The sequence below is a fragment of the Salmo trutta genome, chromosome 3, assembly GCF_901001165.1.
Source record: "Salmo trutta chromosome 3, fSalTru1.1, whole genome shotgun sequence".
Classification (NCBI taxonomy): Eukaryota; Metazoa; Chordata; class Actinopteri; order Salmoniformes; family Salmonidae; genus Salmo; species Salmo trutta.
Window position 1 is genome coordinate 29,924,436 of NC_042959.1, and position 22,290 is coordinate 29,946,725.

Consider the following 22,290-nt stretch of genomic DNA (forward strand, 5'->3'; position numbering starts at 1 on the left):
AAGGTAATTGGTTGCACCAGATCTTATGTATATATATATATATTATTTTATTTTTTTCTTCTAAAAACTCAACCTCAAAACACTCTCCTGCAACCCGCCTCACCAAGTAAAAAAAAATATATATATATATATTATTTACCTCAAATCTGAAATCCAAACAGAAGCTAGCCAGAGGTTAGCCATTTCACTGGCTAACGTTGGAGTTCAGCTAGCCACGGTTAGCAGTCCTCAGCTATCCATTAGCTCGAAAAGCTATCGCCAGTTTTTGTACAGCGCAACTCAGACCAGAGCATACCAGACCTATTCTCTCTCCATATCCCCGGATTTCTACCACAGGCTCTGGACATTTACACCTGGATCTTGCAGCGAGCTAGCTGCTACCTGAGTGACTATTGGCAAACGTCGGTCCTGGAGCTAACATAAATTATTCCGGAGCTAGCCAGCTGAAGAGTTCCATCAGCCACTCCTGGGCTACAACTACCTATCCGGACCCATTTTTACTGCCGATGCGGAGCCCCATCGGGCCTTCACGACTGGACCACCGACGTTATCTGCCCGAGGGAGTTATCCAACTGGCCCCTCCGTCGCGACGTAACCTGAACGCCCATCTGCGGCCTGCTAATTCGTTAGCTATCTTATCGGCTGCTATCTGAATAGGTCTATCGGACAACTTTTTTTGGGCCAATATAACTATAACTATTTTGCCAATTGGACTGGGCCCCCCTACCACACGGAACCCCACTAATCTACAGACGGAAACGCACGAGGTGGCTAAAAACAGACTTCCCTCCATCTTCTACCAGCTTGCTATCTAATTCTCACTGGACCCTTCGATCACTCGGCTAAGCATGCCTCTCCTTAATGTCAATATGCCTTGTCCATTGCTGTTCTGGTTAGTGTTTATTGGCTTATTTCACTGTAGAGCCTCTAGCCCTGCTCATTATACCTTATCCAACCTCTCAGTTCCTCCACCCACACATTCTATGACATCTTCTGGTTTCAACTATGTTTCTAGAGACAATATCTCTCTCATCATCACTAAATGCCTAGGTTTACCTCCACTGTATTCACATCCTACCATACCTTTGTCTGTACATTATACCTTGAAGCTATTTTATCGCCCCCAGAAACCTGCTTCTTTTTCTCTCTATTCCGGACGTCACAGACGACCAATTCTTATAGCTTTTAGCCGTACCCTTATCCTCATCCTTCTCTGTTCATCTGGTGATGTTGAGGTGAATCCAGGCCCTGCAGTGCCTAGCTCCACTCCTACTCCCCAGGTGCTCTCTTTTGATGACTTCTGTAACCGTAATAGCCTTGGTTTCATGCATGTCAACATTAGAAGCCTCCTCCCTAAGTTTGTTTTATTCACTGCTTTAGCACACTCTGCCAACCCAGATGTCCTAGCTGTGTCTGAATCCTGGCTTAGGAAGTCCACCAAAAACTCTGAAATCTTCATCCCTAACTACAACGTTTTCAGACAAGATAGAACGGCCAAAGGGGGCGGTGTTGCAATCTATTTTAGAGATAGCCTGCAGAGTTCTGTCCTACTATCCAGGTCTGTACACAAACAATTTGAACTTCTACTTTTAAAAATCCATCTCTCTAAAAACAAATCTCATACCGTTGCCGCCTGCTATAGACCACCCTCAGCCCCCAGCTGTGCTCTGGACACCATATGTGAACTGATTGCCCCCCATCTATCTTCAGAGCTCGTGCTACTAGGTGACCTAAACTTGGACATGCTTAACACCCCAGCCATCCTACAATCCAAGCTTGATGCCCTCAATCTCACACAAATTATTAATGAACCCACTAGGTACCACCCCAAAGCCAGAAACACTGGCACCCTCATAGATATCATCCTAACCAACTTGCCCTCTAAATACACCTCTGCTGTTTTCAACCAAGATCTCAGCGATCACTGCCTCATTGCCTGCATCCGTAATGGGTCAGCGGTCAAACGACCTCCATTCATCACTGTCAAACGCTCCCTGAAACATTTCAGCGAGCAAGCCTTTCTAATCGATCTAGCCCTGGTATCCTGGAAGGATATTGACCTCATCCCGTCAGTAGAGGATGCCTGGTTATTTTTTTTTAAATGCCTTCCTCACCATCTTAAATAAGCATGCCCCATTCAAAAAATTTAGAACCAGGAACAGATATAGCCCTTGGTTTTCCCCAGACCTGACTGCCCTTAACCAACACAAAAACATCCTGTGGCGTTCTGCATAAGCATCGAACAGCCCCCGTGATATGCAACTTTTCAGGGAAGTTAGAAACCAATATTTACAGGCAGTTAGAAAAGCCAAGGCTAGCTTTTTCAAGCAGAGATTTGCTTCCTGCAACACAAATTCAAAAAGTTCTGGGACATTGTAAAGTCCATGGAGAATAAGAACACCTCCTCCCAACTGCCCACTGCACTTCTACGGCTGGCCATGCTTTCCGCCTGGCTACCCCTACTGCAGTCAACAGCACTGCACCCCCCACAGCTACTCGCCCAAGCCTTCCCCCTTTCTCCTTGTCCCAAATCCATTCAGCTGATGTTCTGAAAGAGCTGCAAAATCTTGACCCCTACAAATCAGCCGGGCTAGACAATCTGGACCCTTTCTTTCTTAAATTATCTGCCGAAATTATTGCAACCCCTATTACTAGCCTGTTCAACCTCTCTTTCGTGTCGTCTGAGATTCCCATAGATTGGAAAGCAGCTGCTGTCATCCCCCTCTTCAAAGGAGGGGACACTCTTGACCCAAATTGCTACAGACCTATATCCATCCTACCCTGCCTTTCTAAGGTCTTCGAAAGCCAAGTCAACAAACAGATTACCGACCATTTCGAATCCCACCGCACCTTCTCCGCTATGCAATCTGGTTTCAGAGCTGGTCATGGGTGCACCTCAGCCACGCTCAAGGTCCTAAACGATATCGTAACCGCCATCGATAAGAAACAATACTGTGCTGCCGTATTCATTGACCTGGCCAAAGCTTTCGACTCTGTCAATCACCACATCCTCATCGGCAGACTCAATAGCCTTGGTCTCTCAAACGATTGCATTGCCTGGTTCACCAACTACTTCTCTGATAGAGTTCAGTGTGTCAAATCCGAGGGCCTGTTGTCCGGACCTCTGGCAGTCTCTATGGGGGTGCCACAGAGTACTTTGCCACCATGGCCTTTTTTGCCTTTACCTCCCTTATCTCACCTCATTTGCTCACATTGTATATAGACGTATTTTTCTACTGTATTATTGACTATGTTTGTTTTACTCCATGTGTAACTCTGTGTTGTTGTATGTTGTCGAACTGCTTTGCTTAATCTTGGCCAGGTCGCAATTGTAAATGAGAACTTGTTCTCAACTTGCCTACCTGGTTAAATGAAGGTGAAATAAAAAAAATAAAAAATGTAGGGGCTTCATAGCAAAGGGGTGAATACATATGCGCACACCACTTTTCTGTTCATTTTTTGTCATTTTTTAACAAGTAAATTTTTTTGTTTCACTTCACCAATTTGGACTGTTTTATGTATGTCCATTACATGAAATCCAAACAAAAATAAATTTAAATTACAGGTTGTAATGCAACAAAAAAGGAAAAATGCCAAGGGGGATGAATACTTTTGCAAGGCACTGTACATATTACCTCTATTACCTCGACTAACCAGTGTCCCCGCACATTGACTGTGTACCGCTACCCCTTGTATATAGTCTCGCTATTGTTATTTTGCTGCTGCTCTTTAATTATTTGTTCCTTTTATTTCTTATTCTTATTCATATTGCAGACAGTCTGAGCACTGATGGAGGGATTGTGAGTTCCTGGTGTAACTCGGGCAGTTTTTGTTGCCATCCTGTACCTGTCCCGCAGGTGTGATGTTCGGATGTACTGATCCTGTGCAGGTGTTGTTACACGTAGTCTGCCACTGTGAGGACGATCAGCTGTCCATCCTGTCCCCCTGTAGTGCTGTCTTAGGCGTTTCACAGTCCGGACATTGCAATTTATTGCCCTGGCCACATCTGCAGTTCTCATGCCTCCTTGCAACATGTCTAGGGCACGTTCACGCAGATGAGCAGGGACCCTTGGCATCTTTCTTTTGGTGTTTTCAGTCAGTAGAAAGGCCTCTTTCGTGTCCTAAGTTTTCATATCTGTGACCTTAATTGCCTACCGTCTGTAAGCTGTTAGTGTCTTAACAACGGTTCCACAGGTGCATGTTCATTAATTGTTTATGGTTCATTGAATAAGCTTGGGAAACAGTGTTTAAACCCTTTACAATGAAGATCTGTGAAGCTATTTTTGATTTTTACAAATTATCTTTGAAAGACAGGGTCCTGAAAAAGGGACGTTTCTTTTGTTGCTGAGTTTATTATTGGAATACAAACAAAGCCATCCACCCTTGATGGGCTATAAGCAGGACAATAGACTTGCTGAGAAATTGATGTTTTAGGTATAGCCAGGCCTGGAATTTCATGATTTTAGGGCCAAGGCCATTTGCCCTTCAAAGGGTGCCCAATCTGCCAGGGCACCAAGGCCATCTGCTAGGACACCAAGGCCAATAACCAAAATATAAAATTCAATTGGGTTTGAAAACCAAAAAACAGTAGCTATTATTTTAAGAAAAACATACGTGTTTGTAAATGTACATAAACAATTAGCCTACATGTCGAAGTGTAGATGGTAGCCTTTGCGTATTGGCTACAACCTGTCATGTCCAGACCTACAGTGCCTCCGGAACGTATTCAGACCCTTTAACTTATTTTAAAATGGATAAAAAAATGTTAAAGATACTCAGCTATCTACAGACAATACCCCTTAATAACAAAGCGTAAACAGGTTTTTAGAAAATGTTGCTGATTTATTAAACATAAAAACAGAAATATGTCTGGAGGAAACCTAGCACCATCCCTACAGTGAAGCATTGTGTTGGCAGCATCATGCTGTGGTGATGTTCTTCAGCGGCAGGGACTGGGAGACTAGTCAGGATCGAGGCAAAGATGAACAGAGCGAAGTACAGAGAGGTCCTTGATGAAAACCCTGACGTTTTCTTGTCATTTTATGAGGTATGTCTTACCATGTTCCGACCATAGGAATGTTAAGGGGATTCTTTTATAAACACTTCCTGATATGCCATTGAAACCAGTTTTTCAACTTTCCTTTGTTGTCCAGCAGCCAAAGACAAAATCTTAGACATATTAACAACCCATGATTGATGATGCGTCTTTACATCTTCCCTCTTTCTACATTTCTGAAGGATATTTTCATCTCTGTCATATGAAACCGCACTTTTGAGAACAGTGTTTTCCCACTAATTGCATTTTGGAATGTTGCGCTTATTACTGCTGAAGTTCTATCCTTTAGCTGTTCTTGTCTAGGTGTGCCAAGCTTGTAACATCATACCCAAGAAGACTTGAGGCTGTAATCACTGCCAAAGGTGCTTCAACAAAGTACTGAGTAAAGGGTCTGAATGCTTATGTAAACGTGGTACTTCAATAAAAAAATATATATACATTTGCAAACATTCTAAAAACCTGTTTTCACTTTGTCCTTTTGGGTTATTTTTTGTAGATTAATGAGGGAAAAATGAATTTAATCAATTTTAGAATAAGGCTGTAACGTAACAAAATGTGTAAAAAGGGTAGGGGTCTGAATACTTTCCGAATGCATTGTATCTGAGAGAGTAAATGTGAGGGAGAGGTGCTTCGGAGCACGGCGATTGGCAGCAGGGAGAAGGAAATGAATTATTTAAAAAATGTGGACCATTTGGGAAAACACAACAAATACAATAATAGTACAGCTAAGATTGAAAACAGTGGCATGCATTCCTGATTGCAATTGCTTTACCCAACATGTTGCAGTCCATTTATTGTTTAATTATTGTTTAAGGCTCTCTTTGCTATTTCATTTTAGAACTAAAATGCTTGAATGAAATGATCAGACCAAAAGATGAGGACACAACAGTTCACCTGACATAAGACGAAAGTTTTACATATCTAACTCTATCACAGACCTGATTTGCCCTATTGAAAATACATCAACAACCCCCTACAAATATTTAAATGTATTATAATCCACATGATAATCAAAACAACCTTTTACCAGTTACTGATGTATCTACTGTATATCTAATAGACATAAGCATATGCAGTATTTGTTAATCAACATCTTTTTCGTTAATTAAATAATGATTTAAAAAAAAGACTAGATGGAGTAGATGTGCGCAAAGCCGCCCTCTGGTGTTTTAAATGAGCATTAGCGCCAAGCACCGCGACTCACCTTAGCTTAACATACCTCAGCATACCGCACGCTATACTGCAGTATGATGCAACTTTTAAATGAGGAACCCCTGTTTAGGTTTCAAAGAGACCACCATAGTCCCTGTGTCCGAAAACACCAAGGTAACCTCTCTAAATGACTATCGCCCCATAGCACTCACATCTGTAGCCATGAAATGCTTTGAAAGGCTGGTTGGTCATGGCTCACATCAATACCATCATCCCAGACACACTGGACCCACTCCAATTCACATACCGCCCTAACAGATGATGCAATCTCGATTGCACTCCACACTGCCCTTTCCCACCTGGACAAGAGGAACACCTATGTGAGAATGCTGTTCATTGACTACAGTTCAGCATTCAACACCATAGTACCCTCCAAGCTCCTCACTTAGCTAAGGACCCTGGGACTGAACACCTCCCTCTGCAACTGGATCCTGGACATTTTTATGGACCTCCCCCAGGTTGTGAGGGTAAGCAACAACACTTCCGCCATGCTGACCATCAACACTGGGACCCCTCAGGTAGAGGTCTTCCCGGTTCCAAAAAGTTGGACCCGTTCCGAAATGGATCCGTGGCTTTCCCACCCGACCCAGCATGCATAAATAAATAAAGCATTTACAGAGACCCGTTCCGAATAGACCAGAGGACCGTCATACCCGTTCCGAAAAGACCTTTGGTAAAAACAGACCCAAACAGACATGTGCTGGTTCGAATCCGAGAGTATTAAGAGAGAGAGAAAGAAACCTCCGACGGGGCGCTGCCAGCACCGTCAATGAACAAGCCATATTGGCCAAATGATACACAGTTACAAACAGGCTATAATAAATGACTAAAAAACTGTTAGTTGAGTTTCGATGTGTAGTATATTCAAAACTGTATAGCCTATTGTTTGATTGGTATTTATTTGATCATTTTTGTACCCTTATTTGACCAATTAAGTTGACCGAGAACACATTCTCATTTACAGTAACGACCTGGGGAATAGTGTCGGGTTTGGTTCCTTCCTTGTCAATCTTTGGCTTATTGGTGAAATCAGCAGTCAAACAACATCTTCTTTAAGTAATCAATCATTCATTTATTAATGCAATTGCAGACAGAAGTTGACAACGGGAACACAGCACGCATGTTTCACAGTAAGTTCTGCACCTCACCTAAGGGCACAGCTGATTTATACATGTGATCACTCCCTAGTGGTACGATCACCTACGTCAATGTATGTGTATCAATAAGCTGAGGTTACCTTATAAGGCAACCCAGTACAGTAGCTTCTCTGAATTTATGATAATTGTCCACTATCACACAAGATCAAAATATCAAAACCAGACAGACCCAGCCTGCAATCCCACTCTCTCAGCAGCCAGGGCTTAACCACAAAAACTAATATAGATGGCTTGTGCAACGTATAGTGGCAGAGTTCTTAGACACATAGCAACAGTATCTTATTATCAGGCCTGCAGCAAAACATATGGATCTTAAGGTCCCCTTAATCTTTGGGACCCACCCCCTACAATAGTTACAGGAGAGAGGAGGGGGGATGAATCAGCCAATTGGATGCTGGGGATGATTAGGTGGCCATGATGGTATGAAAGCCAGATTGGACATTTCAACCAGGCCACAGGTTAACACCCCTACTCTTACCATAAGTGCCGTGGGGTCTTTAATGACCACAGAGAGTTTTTACTTTCCTAAAAAAAAAATCATATTTAAATAATTGGTTTAGATTCTTAAATAGGCCTACAATAATAATAATGATATACAATAATAATAATAATAATAATAATAATAATGATAAAACAAATTATAATAAATACGAAAATCAATATATTCAAGTTTGAAAATTGCATCAAACCTGAATAGTGAGATGCACACAGTCCATTTGGCTGCACCAATGTTCTTCTCATCTTGATCCACTACAATATTAAAACTTGTCCTGAGGATATCCCCCTCGTCAGCTTCTTTTCACTATCCTCTTTCTCCTTTAACTTTCATTTTACTTAGGCTTTGCAGTCAACAGTAGCCTAGGACAAGGCTGCTTTCACTTGTTCTTTCTTTTGTCAGCAGCAGGTACACATGAGGTGAGCAGCTGTAACCAGTTTGAGCTGGACATAAGCTATACGTTTTATTGAGTTGCAATTGGCTGACACAGAAAAGAAGCTTGTGCAGTTCTCATTACCTCACAAACATGAAATGAAGAGAGGATGGGTCCAATCGGGTCCAGTCAGTAAATCAATTTGAACTGCATATACCCGAGACCCGTGGCAATTATACCAGACTCGACCCAGATCCGAGACAAAAGTCTGAATTTAGGAACCGGACCCAATCTCGTAATTTTGGGTCTGTTAGACCCGTGAAGACATCTACCTACAGGGGTGTGTGCTTAGTCCCCTCCTGTACTCCCTGCTCACCCACAACTGTGTGGCCACGCATGACTCTCCGCGCAAATCAGACCATCATTACGTTTGTCGACGACACGGCGGTGTTAGACCTGATCACCGGCGACGATGAGACATCTTATAGGGAGGAGGTCAGAGACCTGGCAGTGTGGTGCCAGAACAACAACCTCTCCCTCAACGTCAGCAAGACAAAGGAGCTGATTGTGGACTACAGGAAACGGAGGGCCGAGCACGCCCCCATTCACATCGACGGAGCTGTAGTGGAGCGGGTTGAGACCTTCAGGTGTCCACATCACTAAGGATCTATCATGGTCCACACACACCAACACAGTCGTGAAGAGGGCACGACAACGCATTTTCCCCCTCAGGAGGCTGACATTTTTTTGCATGGGCCCTCAGATCCTCCAAAAGTTATACAGCTGCACCATTGAGAGTATCTTGACTGACTGCATCACCGCTTTGTATGGCAACTGCTTGGCATCCGACCACAAGGTACTACAGAGGGTAGTGCGTACAGCCCAGTACATCACTGGGGTCGAGCTCCCTTTGTTCGCTCGGCTACCGCATGGCCAACGGTACCAATGCACCAAATCTGGAACCAACAGGACAGCTTCTTCCCCCAAGCCATAAGACTGCTAAATAGTTCAATAAATATTTAACCAAATAACTACCTGGACTATCTGCGTTGAGCATTTTTTTGTTGCACTAACATTTTAGTCTCATCATCACATATGCTGCTGCTACTGTTTATTATCTGTCACTTTATTCTTAGTTTTATGTACCTATCTACCTCAATTACCTAGTACCCATGCACATCGACTCGGTAATGGTACCCGTGTATATAGCCAAGTTATCCTCTTATGGCTAGGGGGCAGTATTTTCACGGCTGGATAAAAAACGTACCCGATTTAATCTGATTATTAGTCCTGCCCAGAAACTAGAATATGCATATAATTATTAGCTTTGGAGAGAAAACACTCCACAGTTTCTGAAACTGTTTGAATGGTGTCTGTGAGTATAACAGAACTCCTATGGCAGGCAAAAACCTGAGATGCTTCTGTTCAGGAAGTACCCTGTCAGACCTTTTATTTTCTTTCTTTGACATCTCTTCCAAAAACGAAGGATCTCTGCTGTTACGTGACACTTCCCACGTCTCCAATGGAGTCTCAGAGCCCGGGAAAAACAGGAATGATGTAATTCAAAGCCCTGGCTGAAACAAAGGAGAGCAAAAGCTGAGTGGTCACTCAGTGGACTAAGCCTTACGCTCGCGACCCGCCCCGCCCCAGGCTTTCGGTTTTTCCCTCAGTATACAGACAGGCAGATTCCCGGTCGGAATATTATCGCTTTTCTACGAGATAAATTGCATAAAAATTGGTTTTAAACAGCGGTTGACATGCTTCGAAGTACGGTAATGGAATATTTAGAATTTTTTTGTCACATTCTGCGCCATGCTCGTGGCCGAGATTTAGCGTTGGGATAGTGTCTAGAACGCACGAACAAAACGTCTTGATGGAACATAACTATGGATTATTTGGGACCAAACCTACATTTGTTATTGAAGTAGAAGTCCTGGGACTGCATTCTGACGAAGAACAGGAAAGGTAAGAACATTTTTCTTATAGGAAATGTGATTTTGGTGAAGGCTAAACTGGTTAGGTGTCTAAATAGCTAGCCCGTGATGGCTGGGCTATGTACTTAGATTATTGCAAAATGTGCTTCATCCGAAAAGCTATTTTAAAATCGGACATATCGAGTGCATAGAGGAGTTCTGTATCTATAATTCTTAAAATAATTGTTATGCTTTTTGTGAACGTTTATCGTGAGTAATTTAGTAAAATCACCGGAAGTGTTCGGTGGGAATGCTAGTTCTGAACGTCACATGCTAATGTAAAAAGCTGGTTTTTGATATAAATATGAACTTGATTGAACAGACATGCATGTATTGTATAACATAATGTCCTAGGTGTGTCATCTGATGAAGATCATAAAAGGTTAGTGCTGCATTTAGCTGTGGTTTGGGTTTATGTGACATGATATGCTAGCTTGAAAAATGGGTGTCTGATTATTTCTGGCTGGGTACTCTGACATAATCTAATGTTTTGCTTTCGCTGTAAAGCCTTTTTGAAATCGGACAGTGTGGTTAGATAAAGGAGAGTCTTGTCTTTAAATAGCTGTAAAATAGTCATATGTTTGAAAAGTGGAAGTTTTCGGATTTTAGAGGAGTTTGTATTTCGCGCCCTGCCCATCATTGGATATTGGAGCAGACGTTCCGCTAGCGGAATGTGTAGATGTAAGAGGTTGTTACTCATTGTGTATTTGTTATTACTTTTATTATTAAGTGTTTTACTTTGGGAAGGGCCCGTAAGCACTTCACTGTTAGTTTACACCTGTTGTTTACAAAGCATGTGACAAATAACATTTGATTTGATCTCAATGGCCAATGAATGGAGGAACATATAACACCCCTCCCAGCAGACAATCATGTTCATATTGTCATGCTGCGTCACGCGGTTGCTAAGCTAATTGTCACACAATCTCTTCTAAAAGTCAGGGTATGAGTCGAGAAATATGCCTATATTCCTCAAAAATATTTTTACAACTATTCGATATTATAAACAACAAGTTAATTATCTCACATCCCGGAAAATATTTTTAATGTTGTGCTTCTTGTTCACGTAATTCATGCTAATATTTCTTTTTTGAGCTAGCACCCAGTTGACTCCCATTCACTCATTGAAGGAGTGCACTTTTTGTCCCAGAATCTCCATTGACAACATAGGGCATCGTTCACAATGTCCGTTAATACGAATCCAATAGAGTTTCCCATCTCCTCATTTCTTAAAGTAACCCTGCCTGACATTTCCATAATGGTAAAGATTTGATCATATTACTCTAGTGCTAGCCTCCCTACACTGGCTTCCTGTTAAGGCAAGGGCTGATTTCAAGGTTTTACTGCTAACCTACAAAGCATTACATGGGCTTGCTCCTACCTATCTTTCCGATTTGGTCCTGCCGCACATACCTACACATACGCTACGGTCACAAGACGCAGGCCTCCTAATTGTCCCTAGAATTTCTAAGCAAACAGCTGGAGACAGGGCGTTCTCCTATAGAGCTCCATTTTTATGGAATGGTCTGCCTACCCATGTGAGAGACGCAGACTCGGTCTCAACCTTTAAGTCTTTACTGAAGACTCATCTCTTCAGTAGGTCCTATGATTGAGTGTAGTCTGGCCCAGGAGTGGGAAGGTGAACGGAAAGGCTCTAGAGCAACGAACCGCCCTTGCTGTCTCTGCCTGGCCGGTTCCCTTCTCTCCACTGGGATTCTCTGCCTCTAACCCTATTACAGGGGCTGAGTCACTGACTTACTGGTGCTCTTCCATGCCGTCCCTAGGAGGGGTGCGTCACTTGAGTCACTGACATGGTCTTCCTGTCTGGGTTGGCGCCCCCCCTTGGGTTGTGCCGTGGCGGAGATCTTTGTGGGCTATACTCGGCCTTGTCTCAGGATGGTAAGTTGGTGGTTGAAGGTATCCCTCTAGTGGTGTGGGGGCTGTGCTTTGGCAAAGTGGGTGGGGTTATATCCTGCTTGTTTGGCCCTGTCCAGGGGTATCATTGGATGGGGCCACAGTGTCTCCTGACCCCTCCTGTCTCAGCCTCAAGTATTTATGCTGCAGTAGTTTATGTGTCGGGGGGCTAGGGTCAGTCTGTTATATCTGGAGTATTTCGCCTGTCTTATCCGGTGTCCTGTGTGAATTTAAGTATGCTCTCTCTAATTCTTTCTCTCTTTCTTTCTTTCTCTCGGAGGACCTGAGCCCTAGGACCATGCCTCAGGACTACCTGGCATGATGACTCCCTGCTGTCCCCAGTCCACCTGGCCGTACTGCGGCTCCAGTTTCAACTGTTCTGCCTGCGGCTATGGAACCCTGGCCTGTTCACCGGACGTGCTACCTGTCCCAGACCTGCTGTTTTCAACTCTCTAGAGACAGCAGGAGCGGTAGAGATACTCTCAATGATCGGCTATGGAACTGGCACCTCCAAAGCCAGTTCCATGCATTAGGCCTCCAGTGCGCCTGGCCCATCCAGTACGTCCTGTTCCTGCTCCTCGCACTAGCCCTGAGGTGCGTGTTAGCAGTCTGGAGGATTAACAGAGAGAGAGAAAGAGAGCGAGATAGGGAGAGAGAGCGGGAGAAAGGGAGAGAGAGGGAGAGAGCAGGAGAAAGAGAAAGAGAGGGAAAGAGAGCAAGCGAGAGTGAGAGAGGGGGGAGATATGTCAACCCACGTCAACGTTGTGATTTAGAAATCTTGAACTTGACCTGAAAATGTGTGATTAAATGTCATTTTGCATGTAATTTAGGAAACCCCAATTGGGGCTATAGAATATTGTTATGATGCCACATAACTTCCTATAGGCAGACATTAACCACAAATGAATGGCTGTTTGTTAGGCAGTCTTTAATCTTCTTATAGATGTGTTGTATTGATAGTGCAGGTCTATATCTGAAACCTTTAACCCTAACCGTTAGTTTTGTTTGACCCAGTAAGTGGATCTTTTACGGTCTGTTCCCTGTTCCATGTTATCCTTCAACCCTTTGCCCTGTTGGGACATGACCAGTAAAAAATCTTGGGGTTATTTCAGTTCAGCCACTTAGAGAAGGAAACCACGGGCTCTTACATTAACATTTTACATTTTAGTCATTTAGCAGACACTCTTATCCAGAGCGACTTACAGTAGTGAATGCATACATTTCATACATTTATTTCCATACTGGTCCCCCGTGGGAATCGAACCCACAACCCTGGCGTTGCAAACACCATGCGCTACCAACTGAGTCACACGGGACCTCTTAAAACATATGCGGTAGCTCTACCAATAACAGTAGAACAACAACTGTAAGAACAGATCCACACCTGCCTAATCAGATACCATACACCACAGGAACTTGGTGATGCCTTAGTTGGGGAGAACGTTAATGACTGGAGCAGAATAAGAGGAATAGTATCAAATACATCAAACACATGGTTTGCAGGTTTTTGATGCAATTCCATTTGCTCCGTTCCGGCCCCTCAGAAGCCTCCCCCTACCATACACCATAATGACAGCATCCAATCCAAAGTTGTATTTTTACATGACAATAAGACATGCAGCCGTCTAGCGTTGTTAGGCTTTCTGAAAGTGTTTTATTTCACAGGGAAGATTGCCTCCTTCCTTTCGAGTCAACACGTCAGACCACTCTGGGATCCCAATAAGCTGCAAAGCCTCAGCGAAATGTCAAGATAATGAGAAATTCTAATAAACACAGCTGAAAAAAGTCAATATGCTGTTTGAGGAAGTGAAGTGGGAAAAGAAAGGAATCACAACACATTAACACCCAGGTCATGTATTATGCCTATGGCTGGGAAGCTCTGGCTACAAATTCATTGGAAACTGGAAATCTAATTTCCAACGCATCTCATATGTGGAGAGGTTCTCTGCCTCTCAATCATTTGTTGTTGACCCCCCCTCTCTTTCTCTCTCATTCCTTTTATTTTTGTAATTGCCCTCCAGTCCTGTGTGTAGTATATTAGGATGTCAACTGAAGTTCCGCAGTTTGTTCATGTATTCATTTCTACCCGACTCCGGGTTGCAGAGGGTGAAAGGGGAAGCAGGGAAGGAAATAGAGATATTTAGATGTGGGGTGATTGAAGGGAAGAGGAGGGGTTTGAGGGCAGAGGTTCACTGTGTCTGTGTGTGTTTACAGTGTGTGTTTATCAGACCAGCCCTGACATTTCCCCTTCTAGAACACCTGTGAGTGAGACGCCATGTTTTTCTACTCCCTCCTGTTAAGTCTCTTTGCTGTTTACTCCCTGCTATCTTTAGGTCTTAGCTGAGAGTTCAACTCTGTTTTTCACCCTTTCGTCTCTCTGTTGATAGAATGATAGATTTCCAAAGATAAAATACCTCAGATGAATCTAATGCCAAGAATATCAAACCCTACCTTTTTTTTTTTTACAGAGGAAAAACTTGTCTCAGTGAGTGACAGCAGATTTATTAAGTCAAAACACATTACTGACTTTTCTATGCTGAATTGTTTCTCTATTATGTGTCTCTCCCCATCAGTCTCCCAGATAGACAGAGTTCCTCAGGACAGGGTTATTGTGTGTGAGACTCACCTCGATAAGGAGCACAGACCCCGACTGGTATAGGTGTATTCACATCTTGTTATTATTCAGAATAAATCTGCATAGCAACTCAGCTCTCTCTCTCTACAAAACAAGTGAGGAGAAGAAAAAAAATACCTTGGGCTTGGTTATCACACACACACACACACACACACACACACACACCTTCTCTATAGATTGAAGCAAATTGATGCCAGTATAATTGGTGAAGTAGGGATTCGTTATACTGATTCTATTCCTGATGCTATTATTCACAATTAAAGAGGAGAGTCTTGAATATTTCAATAAGACTTAGAGAGTCTGCTATGTGCATACCAATGCCATCAGGGAGCAATCTGCCTCCCACGTTCTCTACTACCAGTCAATAAAGCCAGAGTACACCGAGACAGCTGAGAGAGGAGGAACCACTAACTTACATTCACTTCTAAAAAACACATACAGTACCAGTCAAAAGTTTAGACACACCTACTCATTCCAGGGTTGTTTTGTTGTTGTTTTATTTCTACATTGTAGAATAATAGTGAAGACATTGAAACAATTAAATAAAACATATGGAATCATGTGGTAACTATGAGAAATGAGAAATCTATGAGAAATGTCAGAACTCTGTTGGGAAAGAATATTGAAAAAATAAATGTTTGGAGAAGTAGGAAGTCAAAATATCTGGATCACATATATAATATTCCCGGTGTATTCTAGATGGCCTACACAGCATTCACAAGCCCCCCTGAGAGGGTAGACAGACCTACTGCAGCAAAGAAAACACTTTCCCAGATATTGAACTGTTATTCACATTTGAATGAACTACAGGTGTCAGGGTCTTATAATTAGTTTCACCTGACCCCTGTTTTACCCGGGGTTTAATCAGCACAGGAAGCTGAGAGCAGCAGAAACACACACATACCTGCATCAGCACCAGCCATCAGAACCCAATGCATGACCAAAGGCCTTCCGTCTGCGAGATTACAAAAGCAATATTCAATTCCACTGAGAAAGAGATAGAAAGACAAAAAAGAGACAAAGATAGACATAGAGAGAGAGAGAGAGAGAGAGGGGGAGAGAGAGAGAGAGAGAGCGAGAGAGAGAGAGAGCCTTAGGGGAAGGAATAAAGAGGGGAGGTGTAATTCCTTTGGAAAGATTAGAATACGCTATACCAATCCTCACACATAAATAACATACAGCGAGAGAGAGACAAGGAATATGAGAAAGAAGGGAGAGAGAGACAGCGGTTTGAAACAGGAGGAAATCAAGGAAGATATGTTTCTGTTGTCTGGTTGGGCTGTTAGAGACACAAAGGAAGGAACCAAAATGAATATGTTTAGCTCATCTCAGATGAGGAGTATTCTTTCACTTCCTCTACTGACTGTAAAGTACCACTGCAAGGGAGTGTGTTAGAGAGTGCGATAATGAGAGAGCAACGGAGAGGGAGATAGTGTGTATGTGAGTGAGTGAATGGGAGAGGGAGTGTGAAATGAGCGATAGAGGACATGAATAAAACATTCCATCCAGATTGACGGTCTGAGAACGTGCAGCAGGCTAACAGTGAGTACGCCAAATGGTTATTCACAGGCAGAGGCTCTCTCTCTCTCTGCCTCTCTCCTTCTCTCCTTCTCTCTCTCTCTCTGCCTTGCTTTCTCTCGCCTTCTCTCTCTCTCTCTCTGCCTCACTCCTCTCTCTCTCTCTCTCTCTCAGTCTTAGATCTGTCTACTTTGCATTATGACACGTCCATTTCATTCCCTGTCAGGTTTCCAAAGCACACTTAAACAGACAAGCACATTTGTATACCTAAATAATTACTAACTTTCCTCTCTCCCTGATCTGACTTTCACACCACTAGTGTCATCTCTCCTGCCAGTCAGTTAGCATGGGGAGTGCATGGTGGAAACGACAACTAGGCGAGGCTAACACTACGTAATGCTACAATGCTGTATGCTACAGTACAATACTATGATACGCTACATGTCATTCATTACACATTGTTTGTCATTCATGCCTTGCTTCGTTATGCGACAGTACATGCTCTAACATTTAAAAACGAATCCATGCCGACACACTGTGCGATGGCGGCATCGTCCTTAATGAGAATTACTGGTGAAAAACCATAGGTATCGGACAGAGACAAATGCAAGATTGTCTGTTTTACATTAGGATGGTGAATGTCACCGATAATAGCAAACTAGACTTTCTCTTGCAGACTAAATTCTCTCTCTTTCTCTCTCTCTCCTTCACAGACTCTTCCCCCAGGAGGACAACAGAAGTTGTAAAGGCCGCGGCAGCAGGAGCAGCAGGGGGATTATGGGTTTGAGATGTTCCTGTTTAATCTGTTTCCTCCCTGGCTTTTTAATTGCAGGTGGTCCACGGAGAGCCCAGCGCACTAACGGGTCAGGATTGCTCCAAAATGGCCGCAGGTGGCGAGGGACAGGGATCAGAGTGGATGTGAATGATAATAAAACTCCCAAAGTCCCCAAGGAGCTTAGCCTGCCTGTATCTCTCCCTGCCTGTCTGTCTCTTTCTCCAACCTCCCGTCCACTATCTTTTGCTGTCCGTCTTCCTCGCCGCCTCCCCTGGGCTCCCGCCTCAGCCCTACTGTCTTGTTCGCTCTCTCGCTTTCCCTCTTTCTTGCTCAGTCTCTCTCTCTCTCTCTCTCATCCCTCTCCGTGTATCACTCTCCTTTGCTGTTTTTCTTTTTCTCTGTCCATCACGGTTTCTATCTCCTCTTTTTCATGTGAAAATATATTAGTGTCAGGAGTCCCCTGCTGCTGCTCGCCTGCTGTAATACCCATCACCAGAACAGACCCACTGTCCACACTGTCAGCTGGCTGGCTGTGTGTGTGTGTGTGTGTGGGTGTGTGTGCGTGTGCCTGTGCGTGTGTGTGTGCGTGTGCGTGTGCATGCGTGCCTGTCTTTCTGACTGCGTGCCTGTCTTTCTGCCTGCCTGCATGCCTGTCTTTTTGCCTGCCTGCCTGCCTGCTTATGTCTACCTGTCTGTCGATCTGTCTGCCTGACTGCCTGTCTGTCTATCTGTCTGTTCATACACAAATATCATCAGTTTTGGGGTGATCTGGGCTCAGTGTTTTGCTGCTGTTTTGAGCTATCAGTGGTTATTTAGTGATGGGCTTTGAAGTGCTTTGAACGCCTACCTTTAGGGATGCAGCGGTTCAAATGGTTCTCTTCTCTTTCCCATTACTTCCTCTCACATGACACATACACACTTACTCACAAACATACACACGTACGCACACACATAGGCTAAATTAGAACTGATGCAGACCAGGGCCCTGCAAAGTGTCAGTCAGTCTGGGAGAGCAGGCAGCAGGCAGCTCTGATTCCCAGCTTTGACATGCTGGATTAATGTAGACAGGTGGGGACCAGGGGTGTGCTACCCTCATTTAGCGTATTCACTGCCTGTGTGTGTGTGTGTGTGTGTGTGTGTGTGTGTGTGTGTGTGTGTGTGTGTGTGTGTGTGTGTGTGTGTGTGTGTTAGTTAGTTAGTTAGTTAGCATGTGGAGTCCTCCAGCTAAGTAAAGGGGTTATTGATTTATAGCACAGGTGCAAACTGAACTGAAAAACGCTGTGCTTAAATCTACATCTCAATCCTGTCCCGGGCAACCCTCTAGGCTCCCTTTTATTTATTTATGACAAAATCACACCAACTCTCTCACCCCTATCTTGAAAGAAATCGATAACCAGGTCTACTTGAATTTTCCTTCAGTGCTAAGGAACTGACAATACATGCACACACTTATACTCACACACACACTTTAGAGCGAAGACTGTTTGTTTGTGTCTCAGTGCGCTGAGATGGTTCCGCAGATTACTCCTTGTTCACAGCTTAAACACTGAGCATCTGGTGAGGTACCGTGGTCAAGAACACAACACCGCACACACCGAAACACACCGACACACACACACCCTACGTAGATCCTCCATATGTTCCTGAGGAGCTGCAGCACACCAAGCGCAGAGCAGGGGTAAGGAGCCTTTCCTGTTGCGGACTTATTGTGTAGGAGAGTAGCCTAGATGTCAATTCTTAGAGTCCCGCTCTCTCGCACACTCCCTCTTTCTCTCTTCCTCTCTCTGACTCACGCACACATAAATACACACACACTCATATGAACACACACACACACACCTCTCTTTTGCTCTCTTCACTGTAGACAAGAGCGCCTCAGGGCGATCAATAAGGTAGAGGAGCCCTGAGGAACCACACTGAGTAGGACAGTAAACTCTCTCTGACCCATCAAACATTGTCTGTCTGTCCCACACACACACACACACACACCTCCCTTTAACCTCTCACCGTGCTCCTACACAGCCCATTGGCCAAGTCCACCTTCTCATTTTGGTTCCGAGCTTCTGATTGGCTGCCTCCACACCAAAAATGGGCCAGCACATTTGATTGGCCCACTCATATCTTAAATATAATTGAGATTTAGATATGAATATTTAATATGATTTGGAAACAAGTTATATAAGAAAAAAATCTGTTTGTTGACACCATAACTATTGGAAAGATCTTTAGAGATACTTATCACAGACAGATGCCAATCTAGAGAAATGACAGTTAATGTTGCTGTTTTGTTTAGCTTGTCTCCAGCGGGACATATTTGCTAAATAAGTTACTTCTAGCTACTGCAGAACTTCTTTCATCACATATGTTTTGATATCACTCAGACATGACATTTTCGTTGAACAGAATAACCCATTTAGAGGTCAAGGCGTTGGGATATGTGAGTAACCCTGGATGTGTGTGTGAGTGAGTAGCAGACCCCTGCCTGTTGGTTATTGAGTGACAGAAGATGGACAGAGGTGATGTGGACTCTAGCGGAAAAGCTGCCAGCGAGAGGGTAGAGGGTAGAGAGAGTGTGTGACTCCAGGGAATCGACTGATGGAAGTATCATCCAACACCCAAACAGAAAAACTCATCACAACATATTCAAACCATGATACAAGACATGGGTCCAGGGCTACTGTACCTCAAGTCTAAGGAAGGTACCATCACTGCGCGATGCTAACCTAGCCATCCACCACAAAAATGGTAGTATTCTAGATCTCTATCTTTCACGTCACTCACATCTAAGATCTTTTATTCAGTCTAATAATCCCAGTCAATCATTTTTCTTGCTCAGGCTGATTGCTTTACAACGTAAAGACACAACTCATATCTTACATCACCTGCAGTAAGAATCAACCACTCAGGGTTAAACGCTGCTGAACAGAATTGAAGGGAAAGCCTTTGTTTTTGATAGCCCAGTTTGTGTGGTTAGATATGACTGCACTCCTGATGGGATTTTGATCTTTTCTGAATACCTAATGTTCTATTTCACTTACAGCAGCGTTATGCATCCATCCACAGTAGGATACAGACCTCTGGTGGGTTTGTTAAGGGGTTCTGCATGGTGCTGCAGTGACCCCAAGTGGCCAAGAGGAGAATTGACCCGGCTCAGTCAAGCTGAGACAATAGGGCTCATGAGGAGATGAAGCTCTCCGAGACTCATTCAAACACAATTTGTAACACACTACACACATATGCACACACACCTAGTCATGACAGGTACTCAGGCTAGGGAGTTGACTGGTAACACTTGTGCGTGCAAGTGAGCTGAGTAGCATACCAGTCCCTGTGTGTGAGCATGCCTTCGAAGACAGAAAGTAAAGGACATGATTAATTCTCCCCGCAATGTGTCTGTGAGGGAGAGGAAGCAAGGGAAGGAGAAGTGGGAGAGAGGAGAAGGAGGAGAGGAAGAGAGAAGAAGGAGGAGAGGAAGAGAAGAGAGGAAGGAGAGGAAGAGAAGGGAAGGCAAATCTCCCTGACAGTCTGATTTAGTGCACAGATGTTTGTGCTAGGCAAGGTCGGCGTGCCGTGAAATGTAATCATCCCACCCCCCGGACACACACAACATGGCATATCGCGCTCACACACATACACACATTCACGCACAGACTAACACACAGACAGACACACACCTGCCACCACGCAGCAAGGCGAGAGTCAGCATCTTTTAGCGCCAAGCTAATAAATACCCCCATCCCTCTGAGGTGTTTAAATCAGCATCCGTTCACAGCGCTGCAAGTGTGTGTGTTTCTCAGGGGGAGCAGGGTTCCCGACAGCTGGGTTGAAGGCCTGTTCATCTCCACTGGGCTGAGGCGGCTACTCTCTCTCTCTCTCTCGGTCTCTTTCTCTCCTTATCTCTCGCTCTCTCCCTGTCTGTCTCTGGTGTGGATCAAAGTCTCCTGCCAGCCCAGAACACACACACACACACACACACACACACACACACACAGTCTCTGCCTCTCTGTCTCTACTGGCACTGAAGTCTGCCTAGCTGGATCATGCACCTACAATGTGCCGTATGTTCCCCTGACACATGTCCTGAGGTACTAACAGCTAGCGAGGAGAAGAGGAGGAGAGATAGAGACAATTGCTGAATGAAACAGAAGTAAGTGAGAGGTAAAGGTAATCATCAGAAATTCCTTTCATTGTACAGTTGTAGGGACTCACCAATCAAAAATGGGAAAGTCTTCCATATCTTTGTCATAATGCATCTCTTGAAATAATTACCTTATAACAATGTTTTATCTGTCAGGGTAGATTTTTTTTATTCATCTTTGTTTCTCTCTGTACTATTTCACCCAAAACAACAGTGTATGTCTGACAGATGTGTGCGGTTAGATGTGTTGATACCATATCGGCTCATGTTTTGTTCGTGCTGACACTGGCTTCACAGTTCAAAGCTCTTTGACTGAGTGATAATTCAGAGCATGGAGAGAGAAACAGAGAAACCGAAAGACCGAGACAGAGAGGGTAACGGAAGTGGGGGTGATGAAATTACATTCAATATATTCCATGACCCTCTCTCTCTCTTTATTCGATTCCTGTCCAGAAGCCTCGTCTCAATCGATTGAACAAGTAATCTCTGAGAGCTGGCATTCCGATGCACAGCTTAATAAGAGTGATGTTACAGATGCCAAGTTTTGTGTGTGAGTGTATAACTCTGTGATCCATCCAAACTGTTTATACATCATAATGTCAATGAGAGAAATGCAGTGTGTTTGTCACTTTATCTCTGAAGAGACAAACAGGTTTTATCTTATGTTAATATAACCCTCTATTGATTCCGCTTGCCTTAGCATAGATCCATGAGGACTAGATCAGTCATGTCTGGTGAGCCTCTAATTGCACATGTATAGAGTGTCTATATTGTGAATGTCAAGGGGGGGATGGGTTCATATTTTAGCTTCCAGGCATACTTATAAAGACTGCATGCAAAGATGAGAGTTTTTGTTTAGTCATGAATAAGTATTTGTCTACTAAAGAATACATGTAACATGGATACCAAATGACCAGCAAAGCCAACATTGTCTTGTCTTTGTCAATGAAAGCAACCTTGTGTATCAGTACTAAACACAGGCAGTAGGACACTGAGATGCAGACAGTGTCACACACAGGTAGTGACACTCCGTCTGCGTCTTG

The 22,290-nt window shown here is 43.8% G+C and overlaps 1 protein-coding gene across 2 annotated transcripts in view; it reads right to left on the minus strand.

Annotated features, from left to right (window-relative positions):
• Nucleotides 1-15,736, minus strand: part of LOC115172203 (cystine/glutamate transporter) — a 36,369-nt gene extending 20,633 nt beyond the window's left edge. The window contains exon 1 of one of the 2 annotated variants that reach the window (XR_003871402.1): nucleotides 15,721-15,736. The gene's annotated coding sequence lies outside the window, so the exon portion shown is untranslated. The remainder of the gene's footprint in view (nucleotides 1-15,720) is intronic. The other variant, XM_029729404.1, reaches the window with a different exon arrangement.
• Nucleotides 15,737-22,290: the final 6,554 nt, after the last annotated feature.